The sequence below is a fragment of the Jaculus jaculus genome, chromosome 10 (assembly GCF_020740685.1).
Source record: "Jaculus jaculus isolate mJacJac1 chromosome 10, mJacJac1.mat.Y.cur, whole genome shotgun sequence".
Classification (NCBI taxonomy): domain Eukaryota; kingdom Metazoa; phylum Chordata; class Mammalia; order Rodentia; family Dipodidae; genus Jaculus; species Jaculus jaculus.
The window spans coordinates 18,465,082-18,492,712 of NC_059111.1; the positions used below are offsets into that span (position 1 = coordinate 18,465,082).

Here is a 27,631-nt window from a genome sequence, read left to right on the forward strand (position 1 = left end):
TGATGCCTTCTGAGTCATCCCAAGGTCACTGCCATCTGAAAAGAGAAGGGTCTCTAACCAAAAGTGGGAGTAGCATTAATATGTGGGTATGAATATTAAGAGAAGTACTTACTGGGCAGTTTAGTGAGCATAGTATATACATTTAGCCAGACAGCAGCAGACATTACACCCCTAGGGCTCATGACTACCCCTGTTGTAGGTTTTCAGTATCAGGGATGAATTCCCTCCCATGGAGTAGCCCTCCAGTCCAATTAGAGAGTTGTTGGTTTCCCCTATAACAGATGTGCCACTATTGTGCCCGTTTGCTCATTTGACCTGGATGGCCAAATTTAAGGCTTGCACTGTCCCCTGTTGAGTATCTTCACTGGTGATTTCTCCCTCTCCCATTGAACTTCATGCAATGTAGCTTTTTCCAGATTTCTGTCAGCTGGTCTACATGGAGGAGGTTTTCAGCTCAGCTCCAGCAGGATTTCTCAGTGACCTTGCAGACCAAGTATGTGGAGTCTTCAGCAATATGGTCTTACCATCTATTCCTGGTGGGAAACCAAGGGCCTCAGCAATGGCCTGTAATGTTTAGGGGGCATCAGGGACCTCCCTGACCAATAACTCACTGGAAGGTATCCCATTTCTGGCACTGAAATTTTTCTAGCAATAATCTATGGCTTCTGAGTGTTCCATTGTCCAAAAGGTAGGTTTCCATACGACTTATTTATAATCCTCTTAGATTTTGATTAGCCCTCCCTCCACCTTTCCTTCACTCAATCTCTTCCTCTGACCTCACTAGAAAAATATGGGGCTTCTGATGTTACATAGAGAGCTCCTGGTCCTAGGGCTTACAAGGCGATTTGCTGATTTTCTTTCCAACTTAGCTTTGCTTCCTACCTCCTTAAGTCGTTTTCCTACACTGAAAAAATGATGAGCCTTGACTTACATGTTAAAGTCAAGTTTGTTTTGTGACATGCTCCCTTTAGCAGAATCGATCTTCTCTCCCACCTGTGCACGTTCTGGAATCTGCCTGCTAGGGGCTGAAGTTGTGATCTCAATTTTTTTTTTTTTTTTTTCGAGGTAGGGTCTCACTCTAGCTCAGGCTGACCTGCAATTCACTATGTAGTCTAAGGGTGGCCTCGGACTCACGGTGATCCTTCTACCTCTGCCTCCTGAGTGCTGGGATTAAAGGCATGCGCCACCACGCCCAGCTCGAACTCAATTTTTTTTTTTTTTTAAGAGTTAACATATTTTATTTCCTATTTTTGAAAACTGCCACCATCACAGACCTCCTGCCTTCTCTTCTATCTTTCCCCCAATGGTTCCTGGCAATAGCTCCATATATCCCATACCTTTCCTGTCCCTGGATGTTTTATGTGCCCACTCATTAACCTGAGTGTGACAGATCAGTTAGCTTTGGCCCTCCAACCTGTGGGAACAGGATTAGACTCTTCTGGCCGGCGGAGAGTGCCTAATCAGCAGCATTCCAACCCACTCCACTGCTCCTTAGTTACTCTTGCTCTTGGTCTTCATGACCTTGGTGTCCAACATGCTCTGGGCATGAGTGAGCTGCTTTATGGAATCAAACACGAGGACTCAGGGCAGCACCAGCCATAAGCCATTCATGAAGACAAAGTAAAACCAGAAATAGATGGGGTGACCCAGCTCCCCATGCTGGAACCCGTTGTGGTGCTCCGTCAGGAAGTACAGCACATCCCCGTATATCTGGCCTGCAGAGACCACGAGCTGTAGGACAAAGCGGAGAGGTTGCTGGCGGAGAAAGGCCATCACCACCCACAGGCTGAGTGGTCCCCACAGGCGAGCTATGATAGTCTCCATAAAGATGGTGAAGGTGTCATTAATGATGTATCGGCTGTCTCCCTTGGCATACTCTTTCCTTAAAGCTGCGCGATTGCGGCGCCGTTTCCCAGGAGCTCCCTCGAACTCAATTTTAATAAGACACCTGAGTCTGTGGGGATGTACATTTATTTACACTATCACATTCAAACTGCCACAGTCACTCAACTTACACACAGAGTGTTTCCCTCCAGTCCCCCAGCAGGACCTCAGGGCCCTTTTCTCTCCCACCTCTCATCATGACCTGGCACCACGTCCATCTTCCCATGGCCCCTTCCTTATCATTCCGCACACCTGTCACCCTACAAGGCCTTCACTTCCATCCCTGCCATCGCCGATCCTGTTGCCCCATTTGTTGTCTTCAAAGCACCCCCAAGCATCTGGAATTCGGGGGGTTGGTTTGCTACTTTCCCTGGCACTTCCTCTATTCCGTTCACTACTGTAGCGTCTCCACTTGCTAGAGCAGTCCCTGATGCCAACCAGGGCCCAGAGGACATTCCTTAGAATGAATGACTGGATGTATGATAAAATTAGTTTGGGGCTGGAGAGATGGCTTAGCGGTTTCGCCACTTGCCTAAGAAGCCTAAGGGCCCAAGTTCAAACCCTTAGTACCCACATAAGCCAGATGCACAAGGTGGCACATGCATCTGGAGTTTGCTTGCAGTGGCTAAATGCCCTGGCACACCCATTTCTGTCTCTCTCTCTCTCATCTGCCTTTGTCTCTCCATCTATCTATCTGCCTCTCTCAAATAAATAAAAGATAAAATTAGTTTTAATGTATGAACACATTAAAATTCTTCGAGGGTTGGGAGATGGATTAGTAGGTAGAGCACCTGCCACGCAAGCCTGAGGACCTGAGTTTAGATCCCCAAAACCCCATGTGAAAGCCAAGTGTGCACCTGTAGTCTCAGCACTGGGGAGGCAGAGACAGGAGAGCCTCCAGGACTTGCTAGCTAGCTTCTCCAGCCGAACTGGTGAGTTCCAGGTTCAGTAAGAGACCCTGTCTTGGGCTGGAGAGATGTTCAGCAGTTAAGGTGCTTGCCTACAAAGCCTAACACCACAGGCTCAGTTTCCCAGTACCCATGTAAACCAGCTGCATGAAGGAGGGCCTGCATCTGGAGTTCAGTTTCAGCAGCTAGAGGCTCTTGCGCACCCATTCTCTCTCTCTCTCCCCTCGCTCTTGCTCTCTATCTATCTATCTATCTACATATTTGCAAATAAATAAGTGGATAATTAACTAAGTAAACAAATAAAATATTTTTGTTAAAAAAAAGAGAGCCTGCTGGGCATGGTGGCGCACACCTTTAATCCCAGCACTCTGGAGGCAGAGGTAGGAGGATCGGTGTGAGTTTGAGGCCACCTTGACACTCCATAGTGAATTCCAGGTCAGCCTGGGCTAGAGTGATAGAGTGAAACCCTCCCTCACAAAACAAACAGCCGGGCGTGGTGGCACACGCCTTTAGTCCCAGCACTCAGGAGGCAGAGGTAGGAGGATCGCTTTGAGTTCGAGGCCACCCTGAGACTATATAGTTAATTCCCGGTCAGCCTGGACCAGAGCGAGATCCTACCTCATAAAACCAAAGAGAGAGAGAGAGAGAAAGAGAGCCTGTCTCAAAAAAATAAAATAAAATAAAATAAAGTGGAGAGCAATTGAGGAAGACACCAGGCATCAACCTCTGACACCCACATGCACACAGGTGAATGCGTACCTGTGCCCACACATATATGAACACACATACACACACACAAGACTGCTTTGAGATGAGGACCATGTCTGCTTTTGTTAAAAAGAAATAGTTTCTCACATAAATCATGTTATTTTTATTTTTTACAATGAACCTTGACCCAAAGTAGTCTCTGCCTACTTTGGCACATTGGCACACACTGAATGTTTTTTTTTTTTTTTATCTGCACTGGAACCAGAAACATTTTGGATCTCACATACTTTTTTATTTTGGAATGTTATGCATATTCATATTGAAGTATCTTGGGGATGGGACCCAAGTCTAAACACGAAACTCATTTGTGCTCCGCGTACATTTTATAGCTCGAAGTCAACTTCATACAGTATTTAATATGCTTGTGTTTTGACTGCAGTCCATCACATGGGGTCAGGTATGGAATTTTCCACATGTGGCATCATTTTGGATTTTTTGGATTTTTGTACTAGGGATGGCTGACCTGTACTAACGCTAGCTGCCTTGGTTCTCATGCCGTCATTGGTCTCATTGCTATTTCCATTACAACAACTCGTCAGAAAACAGCCCAGGGTGCTAACAAGCAAAACAAATGAAAGCCATTATTTAATGTAGGTCCACTGCCCCAAAATATATGGTGGCTTTCATTAGGAGAATTCTCCTATGGGAAATGTTGAAAGTGGGCTGGAGAGATAGCTTAGTGGTTAAGGCACTTGCCTTTGAAGCCTAAGAACCCAGGTTTGATTCCTCAGTGCCCGTGTCAGCCAGATGAACAAGGTAACTCATGTGTGTGGAGTTGGTTTGCAGCGGATGGAGGCCCTGGTGCACCCATTCTCCCCCCCACCCCAAATAACTAACTAAATAAATAATAGTGTTAAAGTACTACAAGGTATTTCTGGGAGAGTTTGGAGAAAGCATTTAGCTATCTCATTATAAGTTTTCTTTCCTTTCTTTCTTTTCTTTTCTTCCCCCCCCCCCATGAATGTGTGTGGTTTACTGAATGTTTGTATGCATGTGTGCTTGTGTGTATGTGTGTATAGATGACAAAGGTGAGATGTCTTCTTTAGTTTTCCACCTTATTGTTTGAGGCCCAGTCTCTCACTGAACCCAGAGCTCACGGATGCAGCTAGACAGGCTGGCCAGCAAGCCCCAGGAGCCCTCCAGCCTCAGCGTCCCTGGTGCTGGGTTATAGGCGTTCTCCACCACTCCAGGCTTTCACATGGGTGCTGGGCACCCCAACTGAATTCTTGTACTACAAGCACTTCATTGTCTGAGCCATCTCTCCTGCCCCTCATTATAGCTTTTTTGGTTATTGTTGTTCTTTACTTTGTTCATAGCCGTTCTTTTTTTAAAAAGTTTTTGTTTATTTTTATTTATTTATTTGAGAGCAACAGACAGAGAGAGAAAGAGGCAGATAGAGAGAGAGAGAGAATGGGTGTGCCAGGGCCTCCAGCCACTGCAAACGAACTCCAGCTGCGTGTGCCCCCTTGTGCATCTGGCTAACGTGGGTCCTGGGGAGCCGAGCCTCGAACTGCGGTCCTTGGGCTTCACAGGCAAGCGCTTAACTGCTACGCCGTCTCTCCAGCCTTCATAGCCATTCTTAATGGCTAGTAACAAGTATAGTTCATTGAAAAAGGACTTGAATCACACCTTGATTTTTTTTTTGTTCCCCTTTTGTTTGATTTAGGCTGGGCTCACTTCTGTTATGTCAAAACTTGGGCTTGCTAATATGATGTTGGTCAGTTATTCTAAGAAAATATTATCATTATTGTGTAAGAGCAAAGTGATTGCATTTCTACCCAGCCTCAGTGAAACCATGCCTACGCATAATCTTATTTATGTCACAAGCATTTCCACTTGGTTGTAGTATTCCATGGTGCAGGTTCAGCTATTTACCTCTGAGAGTGGGTTTTAAGTTTATACAATAGACTTGGATGAACTCTTGCTTTGGAAAGTACTTCTAAGGCTGGAGAGATGGCTCAGTGGCTTAGGCGCTTACTTGCAAAGCCTAAAGACAGCAGGAGGTGACTCCAGAACAGGAACGCCTTCCTCCAATGAAGCGGATGGACCGAGGACCAACCTGAAGGTTGCCCTTTAGCCCCACCCCACCCCACCCATGGCACAGGAGCACCTGCACTCACACATGAACACAGGCACACACACAAACACACACACACACCTGCACACACAAATAATAGAAAAAAGTTCAGCTCACAACTTTTCAGCAGGCTCTCAAAATCTCTCTCCTTTCTATGGGTCTTCGTGAAACCATCTGTTTACAGAGCTATCGTTCAACACAGGGGCTAGAAAAGCCTTACTGGGTTTCTTTCAACAGCGTAGATGACATGACAGCTTTATACGTTCTGTATTAGAGATTTTATACTACATTCCTTTCAGACTTTATTTAAAACTAAAGGATTTTTAAAAAGTAAAAGTAGGGCTAGAGAGATGGCTTAGCAGCTAAGGGCTTGCCTGTGAAGCCTAAGGACCCCCGGTTCGAGGCTCGATTCCCCAGGACCCATGTTAGCCAGATGCACAAGGGGGGCGCACGCGTCTGGAGTTCGTTTGCAGTGGCTGGAAGCTCTGGCGCCCCCATTCTCTCTCTCTCTCCCTCTTTCTCTCTCTTTGTCACTCTCAAATAAATAAATAAATCTCCAGTCCCATTTCCTTATCTTGATCCCCTTCCTCTCCTTCCCCTTCCCTTCAGATACCTTCCTCCCCACTCAGCCTCCCTTCTACTTTCATTAAATATAACATTTTTGAACTATTATACGTTTTCTTTTCTGGGCTTCTATTTTTTCAATGCTCCATGCCTCTTGAAACAGAAACATCAACCTCCTCCCTTCCAGCAGGGACAGGTACAACATTAAATAAAGGAGTCACAGCTAATCCTCCATGCTTTCGTAGTATTTGCTCAACCCCTGGTTCCCGAGGCGTCCTGCAGGGAAAGAGAGGAGGAGCAGGGAACACCGACTGGAGAATAGCCTTCAGCAAAGTTTCAGCCAGACATGACAGTGAAAGTTTAAGTGTGCTTGAAAGTATTAGTTTATATTCCACCATCTTTTAAAATAAGACCTCATAAGTTGCATTTTGTTATAGAAGTACGTCTTTAAATATTTGTTTATTTATTTGCAAGGAAAGAGAGAGAGAGAGAGAGAAAGAATGAGCATGCCAGGACCTTCTGCCACTACGAGCAAACTTCAGATACACGCAGCACTCTGTGCATCTGGCTTTAAGTGGGTACTGAGGAATCGAGCCTCGAACCGGGGGTCCTTAGGCTTCACAGGCAAGCCCTTAGCTGCTAAGCCCTCTCTCTAGCCCTACTTTTACTTTTTAAAAATCCTTTAGTTTTAAATAAAGTCTGAAAGGAATGTAGTATAAAATCTCTAATACAGAACGTATAAAGCTGTCATGTCATCTACGCTGTTGAAAGAAACCCAGTAAGGCTTTTCTAGCCCCTGTGTTGAACGATAGCTCTGTAAACAGATGGTTTCACGAAGACCCATAGAAAGGAGAGAGATTTTGAGAGCCTGCTGAAAAGTTGTGAGCTGAATTATCTTTTAACTTTTTTCTGTTATTTGTGTGTGCAGGTGTGTGTGTGTGTGTTTGTGTGTGTGCCTGTGTTCATGTGTGAGTGCAGGTGCTCCTGTGCCATGGGTGGGGTGGGGTGGGGCTAAAGGGCAACCTTCAGGTTGGTCCTCGGTCCATCCGCTTCATTGGAGGAAGGCGTTCCTGTTCTGGAGTCACCTCCTGCTGTCCTTTGCTAGGCTCGCCTTGAGCTTCCAGGACACTGTCCTGTCTCTGCCTCCCATACCTCCATTAGTGTCCGCATGCTGGAATTGCAGAAGCCCAACCCCGCTTCTGGCTTTTTACGTGGGGCCTGGGGATCGAACTCAAGCCCTTCTGCTTGAGTGGCGAGTGTTTTGTCCATTGAGCCATCTCTCCTGTCCTGTCTTCTTCTTCTCCTCCTCCTCCCCTCCCCTCCCTCCCCCTCCTCCTCCTCCTCTTTCTTCTTCTTCTTTCTTTTTTTCTCCTTAATGGAAATCAGGGGTAAAGAATGCTTAGTTGTGGGTGCATGGAAAAAACCACTCACACCTTGGCTAAGAGAAATTGCTGCTGCGTCCGAACTGGACCTCCTTCTTTGCTCTGTCAACGGAGGTCCTGTGAGGTTGTCCAAGGAGGAAATAAGAGGTACCAAGGAAGTTGTGCCAGCACCTCTTTGGCTTGCTGAGTCAGGCTCCTGCAGGCCTGTGGGTGTAAAACTAGAAGGCTTCCACGTGCTCCCGCCTGCTTTCTGAGCCGAGGCGTCAGATAGTGCAATGGTCAGTCATATTCCCTCTGAGACGGGCTTCTGGGTGAGACGTGCCCTTTTCCTCACACGGCCTTAACCAGGCCAGAAGTATTTTGTGGCAGGACAGAGAAATGATGGGGGTATCAGAAGAGGAGCATGAGGGGAGAGGGGGGCTCATGTCTGTGTCCCCTCTAAGGAGCTGGTAGGCTGTCAGCCTTCGCTAGCCCTCATAGGCAACACCTTCCTCCTGTATGCATGACTGAGCTCTGCAAGCTGTATGCCTTATAGAAACGTCTAGGCCAGGTAGGCTAGCTCTTTTTGGTAAAGGGCCAGACAGTAAGTGTTCTAGGGACCATGGGTCACAGAGAAGGTTGCTATTACTCAGCTCTGTGGCTATGGCGTGAAAGCAGGCATGGCTAGTATGTAAACAAACATATGTGGCTGTATTTCAGTAGAGCATCACTTATGAAAATAGGCAGCCGGCCACAGTATAGCCATTGGGCTATAATGTGCTGAGTCCTATTCTAGACTATTGCTTATCTCTTTTTCTTTCTCTTTAAAAAAAATATTTTTATTGGGCTGTAAAGATGGCTCAGCTGTTAAAGGCACTTGCCTAAAAAGCCTAACGACCTGGGTTTGATTCCCCAGTATCCACGTAAAGCCGCAAAGTGGCACATGTATCTGGAATCCGGTTATAGTGGCCAGAGACCCTGGCATGCCCATTCCGTCTCTCTTTCTCCTTGCAAATAAATAAATAAAATATTAAGAAAATATTTTATTTACTTACTTGAGAGAGACAGAGAGAGAGAGAAAGAAAGTATGGGCTGTCAGGGCTCCCTGCCACCGCCAAAGGACTCCAGACATATATGTCACTTCATGCATCTGGCTTTACATGGGTATTGGGAAATTAAACTAGGACCATCAGACTTTGTAAGCAAGCACCTTTCACCACTGAGCCATCTCTCCAGCCCCTCTTTTTTTTTTTTTTTTTAGGTAGGGTTTCACTCTAGTCTAGGCTGACCTGGAATTTACTATGTAGTCTCAGGGTGGCCTTGGACTCATGGTGATCCTCCTACCTCTGCCTCCTGAGTGCTGGGATTAAAGGCGTGTGTCACCACACCGGGGGCCCCCTCTTTTTCTTTATAAAGTCTTTTCTTCTACTGAATTTTTGTTTGCATCGAATCAGTTTCCCCAGCATTTTCCTTTGGGTTTTGTTTCCCTGCTGCTTGTAGTAAGTACATTTTTTTTTCTAATTATGTGTGTGTAGTGTGCATGACTATGCATGTGTGTTCATATGTGTAGGCACATGTGCATATGAGGGTGCACATGCATGTGTGGAAGCCAGAGGCCAGTGTTATCTGTCTTCCTCAATTGCTCTCCATCTTATTTCTTGGACACACAATCTCTCATTGAACCAGTTCACCCATGCAGCTAGGCCTGCTAGCCAATGAGCCCAGGGATCTGCCTGGCTGCCTCTACTTCCCTGGTTCTGGGATGACGTGAACCCCCATGCCACGTGTTCTCCCTGAGTACTAGGGGCTCACACTCAGGTCCCCATGCCTGCACTTGACCCGTGGAGCCATCTCCCCCTAGTTTTACTTCTAAAGCTTTAAAGTTTTGCTTTTCACATTTAAATTCTAATCCATGGCAATCTTATTTTTCTGTCGTATAACTGTAATTTGGACTAGGTTGCCATAGCTCTCTGCACTGAGTTCAGCTTTCTGCCACCACCGATGTGTCCTATATTGCCTTTGGCATATACAGATACATTTTTAAATAGCCCCTGTTAAATCCTGCACAAGCAGCAGATGCTAAGCTGCCTGCCTGTTGATTATGTTGTGAAGAATCAAGCCAAGTTTAAAACCCTCCTGTTGGAAAAAGAAGAGAAGGAGGAGGAGGAATATTCCTGGGCAGAACCAGAGAAACAAGATATAGTCCTTGAACTTTATGCCTTGGATGCTCATGGTGGTAGACTCATTACTGTGACTAGCGACCCCCAAGTCTGAATGCGTGGGAGGTGGGATGTGTCCTGACCCACACAAGTCACTCAAGAGCTCTTAATTCCTTCCACCTCACAGATCTACTCTCCCACAGGGCCTGGGGGACCTCCTGTGGTTCCACTGCCATAGGGCTGTGTGTGGGAAGAGACAAGGCCCGTGGAGTGTTGTGGGGGGTCCATTGTCTAGGTCTGAGCTCACCTTGCTGTTGCTAGTAGTCCATTGGCTGCAACTCAGCCAAGTCATGTGACACCAGAAGCAGGCAGTCAAGCTCCCAGTTGGGGGGGGGGGTGGTGGGAAGGAAGAAATGGGTTGGGTGAACAATGGGGAGATACTTAGCTGAGCCCATTCACTCTGATCTAGAAACGGTTCGTTATGTGAGCAGCATGTTGTGTGTTACGCACCCTCTGTTTCCTTAGCACCCGGTACAGCATCTGCCTTCGGATAAAGGAGAGAAGGAGATGGACAGGGAGGACAGAAAGGGGGGCAGAAATAAAGAAGCAAGATGGAGGAAAGGCAGGAAAGAGCAGAGGAGCAAGGGTGGAAAAAGAAATGAGAGGACGAGATTATCCAAGGAGATTATCTCAGACTTTCCTGGAAGTGGTAGATCAAAGCCCAACGTCTGCCTTTATTAAGTGATGTGATCGAGAGCTGAGGCTCTGCACAGTCCGAAGATGTTATTATCACTCTGTCTCTATAAATGCAACTTCCCATTATCGGCCCCTGTTGATAAGGAGAGGCACCCGTCATGCTTTCAGGCTTGGTTTTTAGAAGGCCCAGTGGGCTACATTAGAATTAAGCCTGGGGCAGACAGACTATAGCAGCCGGGGCTTGACAGGATGGTGCCCAGTACGTGGCTGGATCTGACCAGCGGAGTTATGTGCAAACATCTCAGTGCAGTCGCAGGAAGACAGTGTTGTAGATGTGATGTCTGAAAGCTAGGAACCGTGTGGTGAGACTTTTATATTCCTGGCCTGCTTTGGCAGAGTCCACGTTGGGAACAGACCCAAAATATTCTACTTTGCAGTTATCAGTGGGACCTCATAAACCATTCCCGATCCTGGTGTTTCTGTTTTCCTACATAGCAAAATGAGCCATGAGAAGTGCCGCTCAAAGTCCCTCAGAACGTGTTGGCAGAACCCAGGGGTTTGAAAACCGATGGGGTGGGGCAGGAGTGTTTAGACAGATCAGCTCGCCCAAGTGTTGGCTGTGTGGACGAACACTCTGGAAAGGCTGCCGAGGGTAATTTTCAAAGCCGGATCTTGGTTTCTGAAATGGTTGGAACAAAAGTGACCAAGCCTTCAATTCCTTTACCTCTGAAGCAGACTTGGAATTGCGAGAACTCAAAGTGATGAAAAGAAAAAGATGGGGCCTGGAGAGATTGCTTAGTGGTTAAGGCACTTGCCTGTGAAGCCTAAGGACCCAGCTTTGACTCCCCAGGACCCACGTAAGCCAGGTGCACAAGGTGTCTTATGCATCTGGAGTTCATTTGCAGTGGCTGGAGGTCCTGATGTACCCATTCTCTCTCTCCTTCTGTCAAATAACTAACTAAATAACTAAATAAATATTTATTTATTTGAGAGTGACAGACAGAGAGAAAGAGGCAGAGAGAGAGAGAATGGGTGCACCAGGGCTTTCAGCCACTGCAAACAAACTCCAGATGCATGCACCCCCTTATGCATCTGGCTAACGTGGGTCCTGGGGAATTGAGCCTCAAACCAGGGTCCTCAGGCTTCACAGGCAAGCGCTTAAGTGCTAAGCCATCTCTCCAGCCCATGAAACAATTTTTTTTAAAGAAAAGAAAAGGAGTAAAGGACTGGGAAGAAGGCTCAGTGGTACAGGGTTTGCCGTGTAAGCACGAGGACCTGAGTTGGGCATGCTCTGTAATCTTAGCAATGGGAAGGCAGAGGCAGGAGGGTCTCTGGGGCTTGCTTGCTAGCCAGTCAGTGAGCCCCGATTCAGTGAGTGGCTCTGTCTCAAAAAATAAGGTAGCCTGGCATGGTCACCCACGGCTTTAATCCCAGCACCTGGGAGGCTGAGGTAAGATGATCGCTGTGAGTTCAAGGCCAACCTGGGACTACATAGTGAATTCCAGGTTAGCCTGGGCTACAGCAAGATGCTACCTCAAAAAAAATTAATAAATAAGGTAGAGAATGATTCAGGAAGACAACCCGACAGTGATTTCTGACTCCTGTTTCATGCACACACCAGTACACATGTATGTCCACATGTGCACAAACAAAAGAAAAAGAAAAAGCGTGCATTTGATGCCTGTGAATCCATTTCTATGTACAAGAGAGACTATTTTCAAAGGTGACAAAATGTGCCATTTGGGAAATCCATTTTACCGTAGGGTTAGTTTGTCTGAGTAGCAAGACAGGAGAACAAGTGAGGCTTGGCAAGAGTCTGGTTTCAAATCCTAACTCATCACCTGATATTGACAGCGGCAACATTATTCTCTCTCTTCAAGCCTGATTTTCCACATGTGTATACGTATGGGGAATCGTAGTTTCTATCTCCATAGAAACGTTACGGTGTTGAATGAGACAAGCTAGCTAACGTTCTTGATTGGCAGAGGCTGCTAGTGTGTAATGGATGTTAGTGGCTCTTCTGACGCTGGCCCTTGGGGTTGTTAAAAGAGGAAGGAGTGGAATGTAGAATTTATATGCCAGGGCTAGGATACTTCATGCCCAACATCCCCCTACTAGTGGTAGCAGGAGGAGGAAGGTTTCGGGGAGCATGGAGACATGTCCGTAGTCTCTTGGACCACCGTGGCAGATGTTCATGAAGAGAAGTTCCAGTTTCTTCCAGGCCCAGGAGGGAGGGCATGAATCAGAGGACATGCAGGGATTCTGGACAGACAAGAACACAGGACAATCAAGGCTCCAGAGTGGGGATGGTAAGTAGTCAGGTCAATGCAAATAGCCGCCATCATAAGAGGTCAGTGGGGGACCCAGGGAGCCCGAGAGTGGCCGGAGGGTGAGACTGGGACGTGATGTGGAGCAGGTTGAATTCCATGTCCTCTCTACCTGGGTCTTTTGCTCCTGGGCCACACTGAGAGATGGACTCTTTTTTTTAAGGTTTTTTTTTTTTTTTTTTTTGTTCATTTTTATTTATTTATTTGAGAGTGACAGACAGAGAGAGAAAGAGGCAGATAGAGAAAGAATGCGCATGCCAGGGCCTCCAGCCACTGCAAACGAACGCCAGATGCATGCGCCCCCTCGTGCATCTGGCTAACGTGGGTCCTGCAGAATTGAGCCTCGAACCGGTGTTCTTAGGCTTCAAAGGCAAGCGCTTAACTGCCACACCATCTCTCCAGCCCGAGATGGAGTCTTAATAGGATTCCATCATGACCTACATGTCCCTTAGTCACAATGTTCCTAGTCCCAGAGGAAGGATTCTTGATGCCACCTGATGTGAAAGGTCAAGGAGCCAGAGTCACCAGTGTGGGGTAAGGGCCCAAAAGAACTCAGAGTCAAGGACAGAGGCTCAGGCCATCAGCAACACAGAGGGTTTCCAGTGAGGCCAGAATAACAGTCATTTCATTCTGGTTTGGAAGATACTTGGATCAAAAACTTACAGACTGCTCTGGGGAGATGGCTCAGTGGGTAGAACACTTGCCGCGCAAACTTAAGAACTTGAGCTTGGATCCTCAACATTTGTGTAACGCGCCTGGAGTATTAACCCATAGTAACCCCAGTACTGGGGAGGCACATTTAGATGGAGCCCCAGAGCTGACTGGCTAATCTATCTAGTCCAGTTGATGAATTCTGGATTCAGGAAGAGACCCTGTGATAGAAAGGAAGGAAGGAAGGGAGGGAGGGAGGGAGGAAGCAGGCAAGCAAGCTAAGGCAGAGGGGCTGGAGAGTTGGCTAGGTAGTTAAGGCATTTGCCTACTAAGCCTAAATGACCCGGGTTTGATTCCCCAGTACCCACATAAAGCCAGGTGCACAGTGGTGTGCACATCTGGAGTTCAGTTGCAGCTCTCGGAAGCCCTGGCACTCCCATTCTGTCTCTATCTCTCTTCGCTCACAAATAAATATTAAAATAAAAAGGTAGACGAGAGTAATAGAGAAAGATGCTGATGTTTGCCTGTGGGCTCTCCATGCATGGGCACACAGCTGTTATACATGCACGTGTGCCCTCATGCATGCACACATGCAGACTTCACACGCGTACATATACAAAAGATACAACAGGAACCTGGGCCAGTGAGAGAAATGAATAGAAGATTGAGAACAGAAGGGGCACAGAGCTAAGTTGGGAGTCGGGAACTGCCAAGTCTAAATCTGAGAGGTAGCAGAAGGGCAGGAAGCCAACACATAGCATGCAGAGAGCCAAGTCAGGAGCCAGAGCCCCGGGTGCCACTGAGGTGGTCCCTGCTTGGAGTGTATCCTTGGATATGTTTACTTCACTTCTCAATGACTCAGTTTCTTCGTCTGCAAAATGGGGTGGCTAGCCCTAGATCATAGTGTTGGTAAATGGCAGGACTCAGTTTCCTGTAACAATTAACCCTGTGCTAGGCATTTGGTGCTTGCAAAATACTTTCTCCTATGTGACCACAGGTGATGAAATTTGATCCAGGTCTGTTTCTGGCATACCATTGGTCTAATTGGTCATTGTAAGACATTTAATTCTATGTCTGACCAAGGGAACAAGGAATATACTAAAAGACTGTCATAAAACAAGAATCCTAAGCTCCCATAAAAATGTCCCAAAGTCCATCTTAAAATCTCCAGTAAATTCTCCTTTAGTTCCCACTCTTCCCTAAAACATACAAGAAAAAAAAAAAAAATAGAACATCATTTCTTAGTTTTTGTAAGGTAGGGCTTTGCTCTAATCCAGGCTGACCTGGAATTCACTATGTAGCCTCAGGGTGGCCTTGAACTCACAGCAGTCCTGGAAGGGCAGAGCACTATTTCTAACTCAACCTTTTCCTTGTTTATATTTGTTCTGTCCTGTGGTAGTGTCCTGTCATACATCAGTTAGAATATGAGTTTTGCTTGGCTATTTATGAAAACTTATTTGGTCAGCAAATGTGTGTAGTAAATTGTTTTGAAAGCGCTTGTACCTTCAAACATCTTCCAAGTCTAATCGGCTGCTTAGAACTTCTGGGATGGTGGAGAGATGGAATGCGACAGGGTCTGAGCCAAATTATCTTGGACTATCTTTAGTTCCATTAGTAGCCATGCAGTGCCCACCTATATGTCTGATTTAACATCCTCGTGACTCAGGGGAAACCTTTGGGAATGTACTAATAGATGACTAGCTTCCACTAACCCAAAGGCTAGGAATGACATCAGGTAACATCCGAGGCCTGTGACAGACATTTTCTTGCTTTGGTCTAACCTGCCTACTTGCTGTTTCCACCAATGCGTTTGAAAAGTGTCTTGATTTATGACTCTCTTTCTTCTCTTACTATAAAAACTGCACAAGGGCTAGAGAGATGGCTTAGCGGTTAAGGTGCTTCCCTTCAAAGCCTAAGGACCCAGGTTCAAATCTCCAGTACCCACGTGAGCTAGATGCACAAGGTGGTGCATGTGTCTGGAATTCGTTTGCAGTGGCTAGAGGTCCAGGGGCACCCATATTCTCTCTCTCTAAAATTTTAAAAAAGATAATCACCAAGGCTGGAAAGATGGCTTAGCAGTTAAGTGCTTGCCTGTGAAGCCTGAGGACCCCGGTTCAAGGCTCAATTCCCCAGGACCCACGTTAGCCAGATGCACAAGGAAGCGCACACATCTGGAGTTTGCTTGCAATGGCTGAAGGCCCTGGCATGCCCATTTTCTTCCTCTCTCTCTCTCTCTCTCTCTCTCTCTCTCTCTCTGTCTCTCTCTCTGCCTCTTTGTCGCTCTCAAATAAATAAATAAAAATAAACAAAAAATAATAAAGGCTAGTGAACCCAGATGGAAATAACCTCAAAAGTATTTGTCATGTTCAGAGTGTGTCTGCATCGCAGTATTGCAGCGCCCGCCCTCCTCCAAGCTGGTTCTTTCCCTCCTTCTGTGAGGACATCAGTCTCCAGCAAGGAGGCGTTGTGATGATCTCCTCCCAGAGGCCCCTGTGTTAACAGAAATTAAAATAGCTTGACGTGTATGTGTTGGGGGGGGGGGGCTGGTGGTAATGAATGTGTGTGCTCAGATGTGTGTGCCCCATGTACGTGTATGCAGCATAGTGGAAGGCATTGGGGACCCTTCTTATATGGTGCATATCTCGAGACAAGGTCTCCCCCTCAACCCACAGCTGCTGTCCTCCAGCGAGCCCCGCTGACTCTCTGGTCTGGCCATCTTCCATCATAGACTACATTACAGATGCGTGTGTGTGTGTGTGTGTGTGTGTGTGTGTGTGTGTGTGTCCACACAGAGCTTTAAAAAGCATTTATTTAGGGGCTGGAGAGATGGCTTAGCAGTTAAGCGCTTACCTGTGAAGCCTAAGGACCCCGGTTCGAGGCTCGATTCCCCAGGACCCACGTTAGCCAGATGCACAAGGGGGCGCATGCATCTGGAATTCGTCTGCAGTGGCTGGAAGCCCTGGCGCACCCATTCTCTCTCTCTCTCTCTCTCTCTCCACCTCTTTCTCTGTCTGTCGCTTTCAAATAAATAAATAAAAATAAACCAAAAAAAAATTTAAAAAGCATTTATTTATTTACTTACTGAAGAGAGAGAAAGAGGCGGAGAGAGAGAGAGAGAGAGAATGGGCATGACAGGGTCCACACTGCAAATGAACTCCAGATACATGTGCCACCTTGTGCACCTGGCTTTATGTGGGTGCTGGGGAATCAGACACGGGTCCTTAGGCTTTGCTGGCAAGTGCCTTAACCGCTGAGCCATCTTTCCAGCCCCCAGACCCAGCTTTTTACATAGGTCCTGAGAAGCCAAATTCAGCCAGAGAGACCGTCATGCTTAAGTGGCAAACGTTCTTAACAGCTGAAGCATCTCCCAAACCCATGTTTGGCCTTTTAACGCAATTGTGGTGATTTGAATGTAATGTCCCCATGACCTCAAAGATTTTTTTTTAATTAAAATTAAGCTTCCTTATTAAGTCTCTAGCAGGCAGAACCCTGCTGGAGGTGGTTGTCACTAGGGGGTAGATTTTGAGTCCAGCTTTACTGGGTGTGTAAAGAGTCAGTTTAAGCTCTGGCAGTTCCTGCTCGCTGGTATTGGTGCGTGCGCGCACTCTCTCTTTTTCTCTCTCCCTCTCTCCCCTCCACCTCTCCCTCTCCTTTCCCTCCCTCCCTCCCTCCCCCCCCCCCTCTTGTCTATAGCTTATGATGAAGTGAGCAAGCTTCTTCTTTCATGAGGGAACAGTCCCTGGACTCTGTAAGCCTGAAATAAACTTTCTTCCCATAAGCTACTCCTGGTTGGGTGTTCATCCCAGCAAAGGCAAGGCCATTGCTATAGCAATGCAGCCCAACTTGACAAACAGATACCACACAGAAGAGAAGATCTGCACTCAGGAGGCAGAGGTAGGAGGATCGCTGTGAGTTCAAGGCCAGCCTGAGACTGCATAGTGACTTCTAGGTCAGTCTGGGCTAGAGCGAGAGAGAGAGAGAGAGAGAGAGAGAGAGAGAGAGAGAGAGAGAGAGAGAGAGAGATATCTAATCTGCCAAGGAAACCTGCTTCTGGATGATTTGGGAACTTTTTGCTCCATCACAGCCCTTGTATCAGCTCTCCAGGGTGCACCCCTGGGTTTTAGATGGAACTCAGAGATCTCTCACAAACACTGGATCCTAAAGTGACCAAGTCCTTTTATAATTCTTTGTCAGCCCTAAGCTCAATTTTTTAACCTCTAGGAAAAATCTTGTTATGCTATGTTAGGGATCTTTATTCTCAAGCTGAGCTAGCTTTCAGTAGCACCTAAATAGGTATAGTGATGCCATTTGCTTTCTTCTGTATTTGTTTCACTGTGGATTTTAACCGGTGGAAAGTGGTACGGTTTTTCATGGACCGTGATAACACTTCTTTGGTCAGTGACCTTTCCAACATAGAAACAAACTAGTACCGCTGTCATTACAGCTATCCTGTCACCTTCTGAATGGAGCCAAACTGCAGAGTCACAGGACACTTTTTGCAGATGAGTAGAGAGGCTTGGAGAGAGGAAGAGACTTCGACTCGATGATGCAGCAGTTATCCTGCCCCTGTTAGTGTGACTGAAGGATCTAGAGCTGGGGGCCAAGATCTTTGGAATCTTCCTATGCATGTCTTTTCCAAATTTGGGTATCAGCCTGCCTGTTAAACTTAAAGCTTGGGCTGGGGAGATGGCTCAGTGGGGAAGTGCCTGCTGTGCAAGCCTGAAGACCCGAGTTTGGATCCCCAGAGCCCATGTCAAAATGTCAGGCATGGTGGCATGTGCCTTTAGTCCCAACACTGGAGAAGAAGAGACAAGAAACTCCTGGGGCTCACTAGCTAGCTAGACTAGCTAAATCAGTGAGCTGGTGAACTCCAGGTTTAGTTAGATACCCTGGCTGAAAGAATAAGGTAGAAAGGACTACAGAAGACCTCTGATATCACCCTCTGACCTCCACATACATGCACACTCACATGAACATACATCTGCACACACACACACGCCACACATGTACACACATTCATACACACACCAAACACCTGAGATCTTATATTGTTCCTTAAAATTGTTGTTCCCTCCCTGCAGCAATTTGAAATCATATTCCAAAAGCAGATTAGGCCTAAATAAATTATTAGAACATTCAAGGCAGTTGTAGATGTGAGCGCACAGAAATGAATGTAATTGCATTCTTGAGACGCTCTTAACATGGGGCAATAATTTTTTAAAGTTAAATGATTTCACTGAAAAACAGCTGAAACAACTTGAGACTTGTTAAAACAACAAATGGGCTAATGTGAGCAAAATTTAAAGGAATCTTAAATTATTATAGTCAATTTAAAATCGGGCAATTTTTTTTTCATTTTCTCAAAACCCTTAAAATCATCTAAAACAAGTAAAAGCCTAAGTCAACAATTGCAAATATTAATGCCAAAGACCGTTAAAACTAAAGGGGAAATTTTAGAATGGAATAAAATGATAGCAGAAATTTTTAAAATTCTTTTAAGCTAGGTCAAATTAAGTTGAGAACAAGCTTGAAGTCCATGAAAATGAACCTACAAATGCTTTTTATAAAGTCCAAGGCATGTGGAAGAATCTAGCCTGGAAAGGATTTATGACCCTTTAGGAAGGTTGAGGAAATGTCCTCTTAGCCTCTTGGTTTCTACCTCCCACCACCCTTGCTAGGAAAGTGAGACCGGGAGGCTAAGACTGAAGGTGGACTCACCTGTTCGGGGACGTTTGGTTATCAGAACCACCCACAAAGATGCAAGAACAAGTTATGAAATTCAGTGTAAAGAACAGACCAGAATAGCTTCCCAGGCTTGTTGAATCTTTGTGACTTTCTCCTGCTTTAAATCCTGGGGTTTTTTTCCCCCCATATAACAGTGGGTAGTAGAACTCCAGAAACACGAGTGTATTTATTGTGCATTGTTGTATGACACACTGTCCCTCATCTTAGTGGCTCAAAAGTAAATACCTCACAAGATTGCGGAGGGCCGGCAATTCCGTTGCGGTGTAGGTGGCCGGCTGTGGTTCGGGTCTCTCTTGGGACAGCTGTCTCGGGAGGCTATCTTCCCCCAGTGGCGCATACAACTGAGCGAGATGTTGGCCTCAATGTCTCTCCACGGGGCTGCTTCCCTGTTCAGACAAGGCAACTAGTTTCTGTCGCAGCAGATGATCAGGGGCTATGCGGGAGGTGCGAAGTCCTTAGTGACCTGGCCTTGGGAGTCACACACGGCTGCTGTGTCATCCTCTCTTGGTGACAAAGATCAGTCCCGATGTAGCATGTGAGGGGACTGACTGCGTAAAGGCCTGAATACGGTAGGTTGGCCCTGTGTATCTGTGCGGCCTCTCATCTGTGGAGTCAGTCAACCGACCCCGAGGGAAGATATCCAGAATGAAACAGATGCAGTCTCTAAACTGAATATGTAGACACTTTCTTTTCCCATCATCCTTTCTTACACAAGGCAATATCATAACTTTTTAAAAATTTTTAAAATTTATTTATTTGCAAGCAGAAACAGAAAAAGAGAGACTGTTGCAGTCAGGTTTGCATTGTCGGCAGAAAACATCCAACCAAGAGCAATTTTTGAGGGAAAAAAAAGGTTTATTTTGACTTACAGATTCAAGGGGAAGCTCCACGATGGCAGGGGTAATGATGGCATGAGCAGAGGGTGGACATCACCCCCTGGCCAACAGCAATAGGAGAGTGTGCCAAAAACTGACAAGGGGACACTGGCTATAATACCCGTAAGCCCGCCCCCACCAATATGCTCCCTACATCAGCTGGGAAACCTACCATTCAGAACACCTACATTTACGGGGGACACCTGAATCAAACCACCACATTCGACCCCTGATAACCACCATAAACTGATAACCATACATGATGTAAAATATAATGCATTCACTCCAACTTTAAATGTCCCCATAGTTTTTATCAATCCGAATGATGTTCAAACATCAGTCTAAGACCTTTTAACTGAGCCATAATACCAAAAAAATAAAGCCCCCCAAACACATAATGGCATAGAATAAACACACTGCAAAAGATGTCACTGGACGTAGCAAAGAAATATTCAACCAATACAAGATTTAAAAAAGGGCAAACATTGAACTCTGTAGCTCCAAGTCCAACAACTCTAACTAGTGACAAGTCTCCACGTTTGATAATTCTAACCAGCAACAAGTCTCTGGAGTTCCAATTCCGCCCCTCCAACTAGACTACACACAGACCTGGAAAACTTCATCAGGGCTGGCAGCTCTCCTTAGCAGCCATCTCGTGGTCCTGGCGTCTCCACTGGGTCTCTACTGTAACCCATGGTCCATCCTCACGGCTCTGTCAGGTCTTCATGCTGGCATCCAGCAAATGAGCTTCACACTATCCATGGTCATTTCCAAAACACAAGACCACATTGCAAACTCAATGACCCTCTCTTTCCTGTGTTTCTCATACGCCATAATACTAAGCAGGGTGCCAATTTGTTAACTCAGGGGTGAATAAAGCACACTTTGAAGAACAGGACACTGTGAGCATTCAGGCCCCTTCAAAAGAGTTGACATTCTTCCTGTTGCCCCAATTTAAAAGGTTGTGATATCTCATATAATCACAGCTGAGTGGGCAGCAGTTTCAGCCCAAAGATTTCATTTTTTCCGTGCCATATCCCTCTGCTCACACCAGTCCATTTCTATGCAATGCAACTCTACATAAATTCTTAGGACATGGGCACAACAGCAAGCCTCTCACACAAACTGCTTCTAGCCCAGTCCAGGCAAAGCTCTTTCTCACCCTCACAAGCCAAACCTCACAGTCCATAGTTCTTACTGAATTCAGGTCTTTCAACTCTGACCAGATTAGTCCATCAAGCTGTATTTATAGCACTACAAGGCATCTCTTAGGCCAATGTCTCAAATCCTTCCACATTCCTCTTAAAAATCAGCTCCAAAGGGCCAAAACCACAGAGTCAGGTGTCTAGCAACAATTGACCCCACTCCTCAGTACCAATATTACTGCTGCAGTCAGGTTTTCATTGCTGGCAGAAATCACCCAACCAAGAGCAGCTTTTGGGAAAAAGGATTATTTTGGCTTACAGACTCGAGGGGAAGCTCTACAATGGCAAGGGAAATCAATGGCATGAGCAGAGGGTGGACATCACCCCCTGGCCAACATAAGGTGGACAATAGCAACAGGAGAGTGTGACAAACACTGATAAGGGAATACTGGCTATAACACTCATAAGCCAACCCCCAAGAATACACTGCCTCCATGAGGCATTAATTCCCAAATGTCCATCAGCTGGGAATCTAGCATTCAGAACACCTAAGTTTATGGGGGACACCTGAATCAAACCACCACAGAGACAGAGACCGAGAATGAGCACACCAGGGCTTCTAGTCACTGCAAACAAACTCCAGATGCATGAGCTAGTTTGTGCATCTGGCTTTACATGGGTACTGGGGAATCAAGCCTGGGTTGTCAGGCTTTGCAGGCAAGTACTTTAACTGCTGAGCCATCTCTCCAGCCCCATGTCATAAATTCTTATTTGGAAATAATATTTGCCATGGCTTAGACCTTAAGTACAAATAGTGTAGCAGTGATTGGAATATACAAGGTGATGTGTGTAGGCTATATAAAAATACTACACCATCACCATTTTACATAAATAGCTTCAACATCCGAGGATAATTGGTATCCAGAGTGGGGTGACTGGAACCACTTTTTTCTGTGGCTACTGAGGGGACCACTGCACTGGAAGATGTCCATCACTGGGAGCCACTTGGTGGTGGCTGAGTGCCACAGCAAAGGGCTAGAGATCACAAACATGGATGAGAAAGCCCAGGTTGGCCAGTAGCCAGCCTTCCAGAAGGAGGAAGCCTAAGAAATAGACAAATGGTGGCCGTTTAGGAGAGGGAGATAACATGCCAGGAAGGCCAGTTGTAAGGAAGATGGTTTTGTGCAGCCAGTGAGAGAGGAGCCCATCCAGGGCAGCCAGGAAGCACATCCTGACCGCTCCGCTCGGCTCCCTTGCATACTGCTTGCAGGCCTTTTGACTGCTTGGGCTCCAGGAAGATCATTGTGAGCACAGAGATAAGAGCACTAGGCAGATCCCACCATTAAATTCAATGAGCATCAAAAGGAGGCAAGACAAAGGTGGCAGTTAAGAAGTAATAAAGAGTGATTCGGCAAAAATCAGGGGCTGGGCTTGGGTAGATGGCTCAGCAGTTAAGGCGCTTGCTTGCAAAACCTAACAACCAGTTTGATTCCCCACTTCCCATGTAAAGCTAGGTGCACAAAGTGATGCATGCGTCTGAAGTTCATTTGTAGCAGCTAATAGACCTGGGCGCCCATTCTCATTCTCATTCTCTCTGTCTGTCTGTCTCTCTCTCTCTCTCCTTGTAAATAAATAAATAAAAAGATTTTTAAAAATCAGAGGCTGCCTGCAGTTTCTCTTGCAGGAGTATAAGTTTGGCACAGTGCTCTGTCTCCAAGCCCCTTTTCTCATAAAGAACATGTATACTATAGGAACTTCAAAAATGCAGATAAGCAAGAAGAAGATAAAAAACTAATTTGTAACCCCCAAATGTACAACTCAAAAAAATGCTATTAAAGCTGGGTGTGGTGGCACATGCCTTTAATTCCAGCACTGGGAAGCTGAGGTAGGAGGATTACTGTGACTTTGAGACCAGCTGAGGGCTACAGTAGAGTGAGTTCCAGATCAGTCTAGGCTACAGTGACACCCTGCCTCAAAAAAAAAGAAAAGAAAAAGAGAAGGAGAAAGAGAAAAAGAAAAAGGAAAAAGAAAAAGAAAAAGAAAGAAAGGAACCCTGCTATTAAAATGAGTGTGGGGAGATGGCTCAGTAGTTAAAGGCATTTTCCTGCCAGCCAACTGACACAAACCCCACTCCCTAGCATGCATATAAAGCAAGACACAAAGTGATGCTCCCATCTAGAATCCCAACATGCCTGTGGCAATTGAAGGTGGAGCCAGAAGAATCTGGAAGATTCACTTATCTACCTAATGGCAAAAACAAGGGAGACCCTGTCTTTAAAAAAAAAAAAAACTGCCGGGCGTGGTGGCACATGCCTTTAATCCCAGCACTTGGGAGGCAGAGAGAGGTAGGAGGATGGTCATGAGTTCCAGGCCACCCTGAGATGACATAGTGAATTCCATGTCAGTCTGGGCCACAGTGAGACCCTGCCTGGTGGTGGGGGGGGGGGGGGAATGACAGTATCCACATGTGGCCATGGCACACCATGCCCGTGCATACGCACACACACACGCACACAGTGTTTGCACCCTTGTGACAATGCCTGCACCATCATGACAATATGTACGTAGCTATCTTTGTTTTCGGTGTGCATGTATAGCGTGTGTAATGTGTTTTGTGTGTAGCATACGCACATGTGTGCAGATGTACACACCCTGTGTGAACCTGTGTGAAGGCCAGAGAAGAACATTGGGTGTCCTTCTTTATCCCTTTTCTTGTTTGCTTGACACATAGTCTTTCCCTGGACTTGGAGCTGCCACTTCACAATGCCCAGTGATTCTCCAGTCTCCACTCCCCACAGGACTGGCATTACAAGCATGTGTGAATATGCCCAGATTTTTACATGGGTGCTGGGAATCGAACTCAGGCTGTCTCAAGAAGGCCCTCTCAGACTTGCATAGTAGACACTCGTACCCACAGAGCCATCTTTCAAGCCTCACCTGTGGGTATGCAGCTTTTATGTTAACTCGCTACGTGAGTGGCCCAGTAACTTGGATAATCAGTTCCTATTACTGAAACTGTGGGTGATTTCGGGCCTCACTTGTTAGTAGTGTTACAAGAAGCTCCTCATACAGGAATCCTTCCCTTCATCCAGAACAATGAGACTCTACAGCCTCCCGTTATATTCCTCGTCCCTGTTCAAGACCCTTACTTACCTCCTCATGGCTCTTGCCACTGACCCTACCTACCTCGTGGCAGCCAGTTCTGAAGCTAAGAAACTCATTTTGTCTGTGCAGAACTCAACCCAGTGGAGGCAGAGGCAGGGCTGAAGAGGATTCGGGGAATAGCATTGCCCAGACTCGCAGGATGCTCTAGGCCCATAGGCATGTCCAACATGTTGACATCGCAGCTTGACCCTGTCACCTGCAAAATTCATAATCAAGAACCATGCAATTCAGGTTAATTAAGGTTTTTAAAATCACTCTATTATTATTATTATTATTATTATTATTATTATTATTATTATTATTAACAACATATTTTGTGTGGATACATCATGTGTTGGTACAGACAGATTTTAGTTAAGGTTTAAACAAAAAGCAATATTTCTGGGCTGAAGAGATGGCTTAGCAGTTAAGGCACTTGCCTGCGAAGCTTAGGTCCCAGGTTCAATTCCCCCCTACCCACATAAGTCAGATGCACATGGTGATGCATACAATTTGGAGTTTGTTTGCAGTGGCTAGAAGCCCTGGTGTTCCCATTCTCTCTCTCTCTCTCTCTCTCTCTCTCTCTCTCTCCATCTGCCTCTTTCTCTCAAATAACTAAATAAAAATAAAATGTTCAAAATATTTTTGTTTATTTGCAAGGGGACAGAGAGAGATTAAGATAATGGGCATGCCAGGGCCTCTTGCCACTGCAAACAGACTCCAGATGCATGTGCCACTTTTGCATCTGGCTTTACATGGGTACCGGGGAATCAAATACAGACAGACCATTAAGCTTTGCAAGCAAGTGTCTTAACTGCTGAGCCATCTGTCCAGCCTGCAATTGAAGTTTAAAATACTGTAATAGGGGCTGGAGAGATGGCTTAGCGGTTAAGCGCTTGCCTGTGAAGCCTAAGGACCCCGTTCGAGGCTTGAGTCCTCAGGACCCACGTTAGCCAGATGCACAAGGGGGCTCATTCATCTGGAGTTCATTTGCAGTAGCTGGAGGCCCTGGCACGCCCATTCTCTCTCTCTCTCTCTCTCTCTCTATCTCTATCTGCCTCTTTCTCTCTCTGTCTGTTGCTCTCAAATAAATAAAAATTAAAATACTGTAATAAAAAAAATCTCATAACATTTTAGGTAAGCTTATGATTTTGTATTCAAAGGCATCCTCAGTTGCGCACAACCCATGGTCTGCAGGTTGGCATACCAGCAAGAATCTATGGGTTCCAAGTGGCATAGCATCAGCCCCAGTCCTCTTTGGAACTCAAACCAGGACACAGGTCATGTGACTGGTTGTTGCTTAAAACCTTAATTTCTACATGTGAGTAATGGCCTAGGAATACTGACAAGTTTTTCAAACGTCCTGTGATGGAGGCTCATATGGTTGGTGAGGTGCCAAGCCCAGATCAGAGGGTAGTTGGAGGAAATAGTAAATCAAAGCTCACTTGACTTCTGAGTATGACACTAATTAAACAGGAAAATCTCCAGGAACTCTAACTAGTGTCCCGCATCCAGGGGACACTGGAAGTTTATGATGACATCAAAGCCAGAGAGAAATAAAGATTTTACTGGGAATGTTTTCCCCCTCTCACCCTTGAGTTATTCTAATAATATGCATGTGAAATACATTATGGTGAATCCTCTAACAGTTTCCGCCTTAGCAATAAATGTTGCCTTCTAGCAGAGCAATAACATCTGCGTTATAATTCCATGTAGCTGCTCTGAAAAGCCGCCAAGGGGTAGAGTTTAGTCAGTTGGGTACAGCATGGAGCGGATGGCGTGGGAGAAAGAAAGATGTGGCTTGAACAAGACTCAGTCACTAATGTGATATGGGCAAGTGAGTGAGCTTCTCTGAGCCTCAGTGTCCTTATCTGTAAAGGAAAGATAATAAATGATAGAGAGCCTACTGGGTAGTTGAGGAAACTCATCAAGTTGTGCATATCAAGCTCTCAGATCACTATCTGGTCCAGTGAGTACTCAATAAGGGGTAGGTGATGGTGCTGCTGATAATGATGATGGTGGTGATGATGGATGATGATAGAAGTGATGATGGAGGCGATGATAGTGGTGATGATAGAGGTGATGGTGGTGATGATAGAGATGATGATGGAGCTAATGATGGTGGCGATGATGGAGGTGATGATGGTAGTAATGATGGAGGCAATGATACTGGTGATGGTGGTGATGATGGAGCTGATGGTGATGATGATAGAGGTGCTGATGGAGGTGATAATGGAGGCGATGATGGGAGTGATGATGGAGGCAATGGTGGTGGTGATGATGGAGGTGATAATGTAGGCTGATAGTGGTGATAATGGAGGCAATGATAGTGGTGATGATGGAGGTGATGATGGTGGTGATGATGGAAGTGATGATAAAGGCAATGATGGTGGCAATGGCGGAGGTGATAATGGAGGCTGATGGTGGTGATGATGGAGGCAATGATAGTGGCGATGATGGAGGTGATGATGGAGGCGATGATGGAGGTGCTGATGGAGGCGATGATGGAGGTGATGATGGAGGCAATGATGGTGGTGATGATGGAGGCAATGATGGAGGTGATGATGGAGGTGATGACGGAGGCAATGATGGAGGTGATGATGGAGGTAATGATGGTAGTGATGGGGGTGATGATGGTGATGATGAAGGTTATGGTGGCGATGATAGAGGTGATGATGACGGTGGTAATGATGATGGTGGGGGTGATGGGGCTGAGATGGTGATGATGGAGGTGATGATGGTAATCAGCCATTGCTGATGGTGGTGATGCTGCTGAAGGTGATGGTGATGATGGTGATGGTACTGATGTAGTGAGTGCTGTTGGCATGATGGTAATTACACTGACAGTGGTGGTATTGGTGATGGTAGTTCTGAAGATGGTGATGGTGACGGGGGTAGTGATGAAAAGGAGAAAAGCTATAAAGTAAGAAAGGAATGATTTTCCGTTGCGTTGTGATTGGAGCTGTGATGCAGTGGCAGAGAAAGAGAATCATAATTTATCTGTGAGCAAGACAGCACTCATGCAGCGGTGAGGGAGAGTCGAAGAAGCAGAGCTGTGCGGGGCCAGCAGACCACGAGCAGCCTCGTGTCTCCCATTGTCACTATGAAGCGGAATCTCAGTGAGATGGACCAGGCCTTCTCAGGTGGCAGTCATGAGTGCAGGGATCAGATGCAGGAGGGCAGCTGCTGGTGGTCTGATAAGGGTTACTCTTATTCATGAATGGGGTATTAAATAGACGACAGTTGATTTTTCCAGCACACCACTCTTTCCTCCCATTTCCTTCTTTTATTAAAGGTATTTTATTTGTTTGTTTGTTTATTTAAAAA

The 27,631-nt window shown here is 46.1% G+C and overlaps 1 protein-coding gene across 1 annotated transcript in view; it reads left to right on the forward strand.

The window, feature by feature from the left end:
- The window catches only part of Thsd4 (thrombospondin type 1 domain containing 4), a 694,201-nt gene that overhangs the window by 213,063 nt on the left and 453,507 nt on the right, over positions 1-27,631 (forward strand). The gene's annotated exons all lie outside the window — the stretch shown is intronic.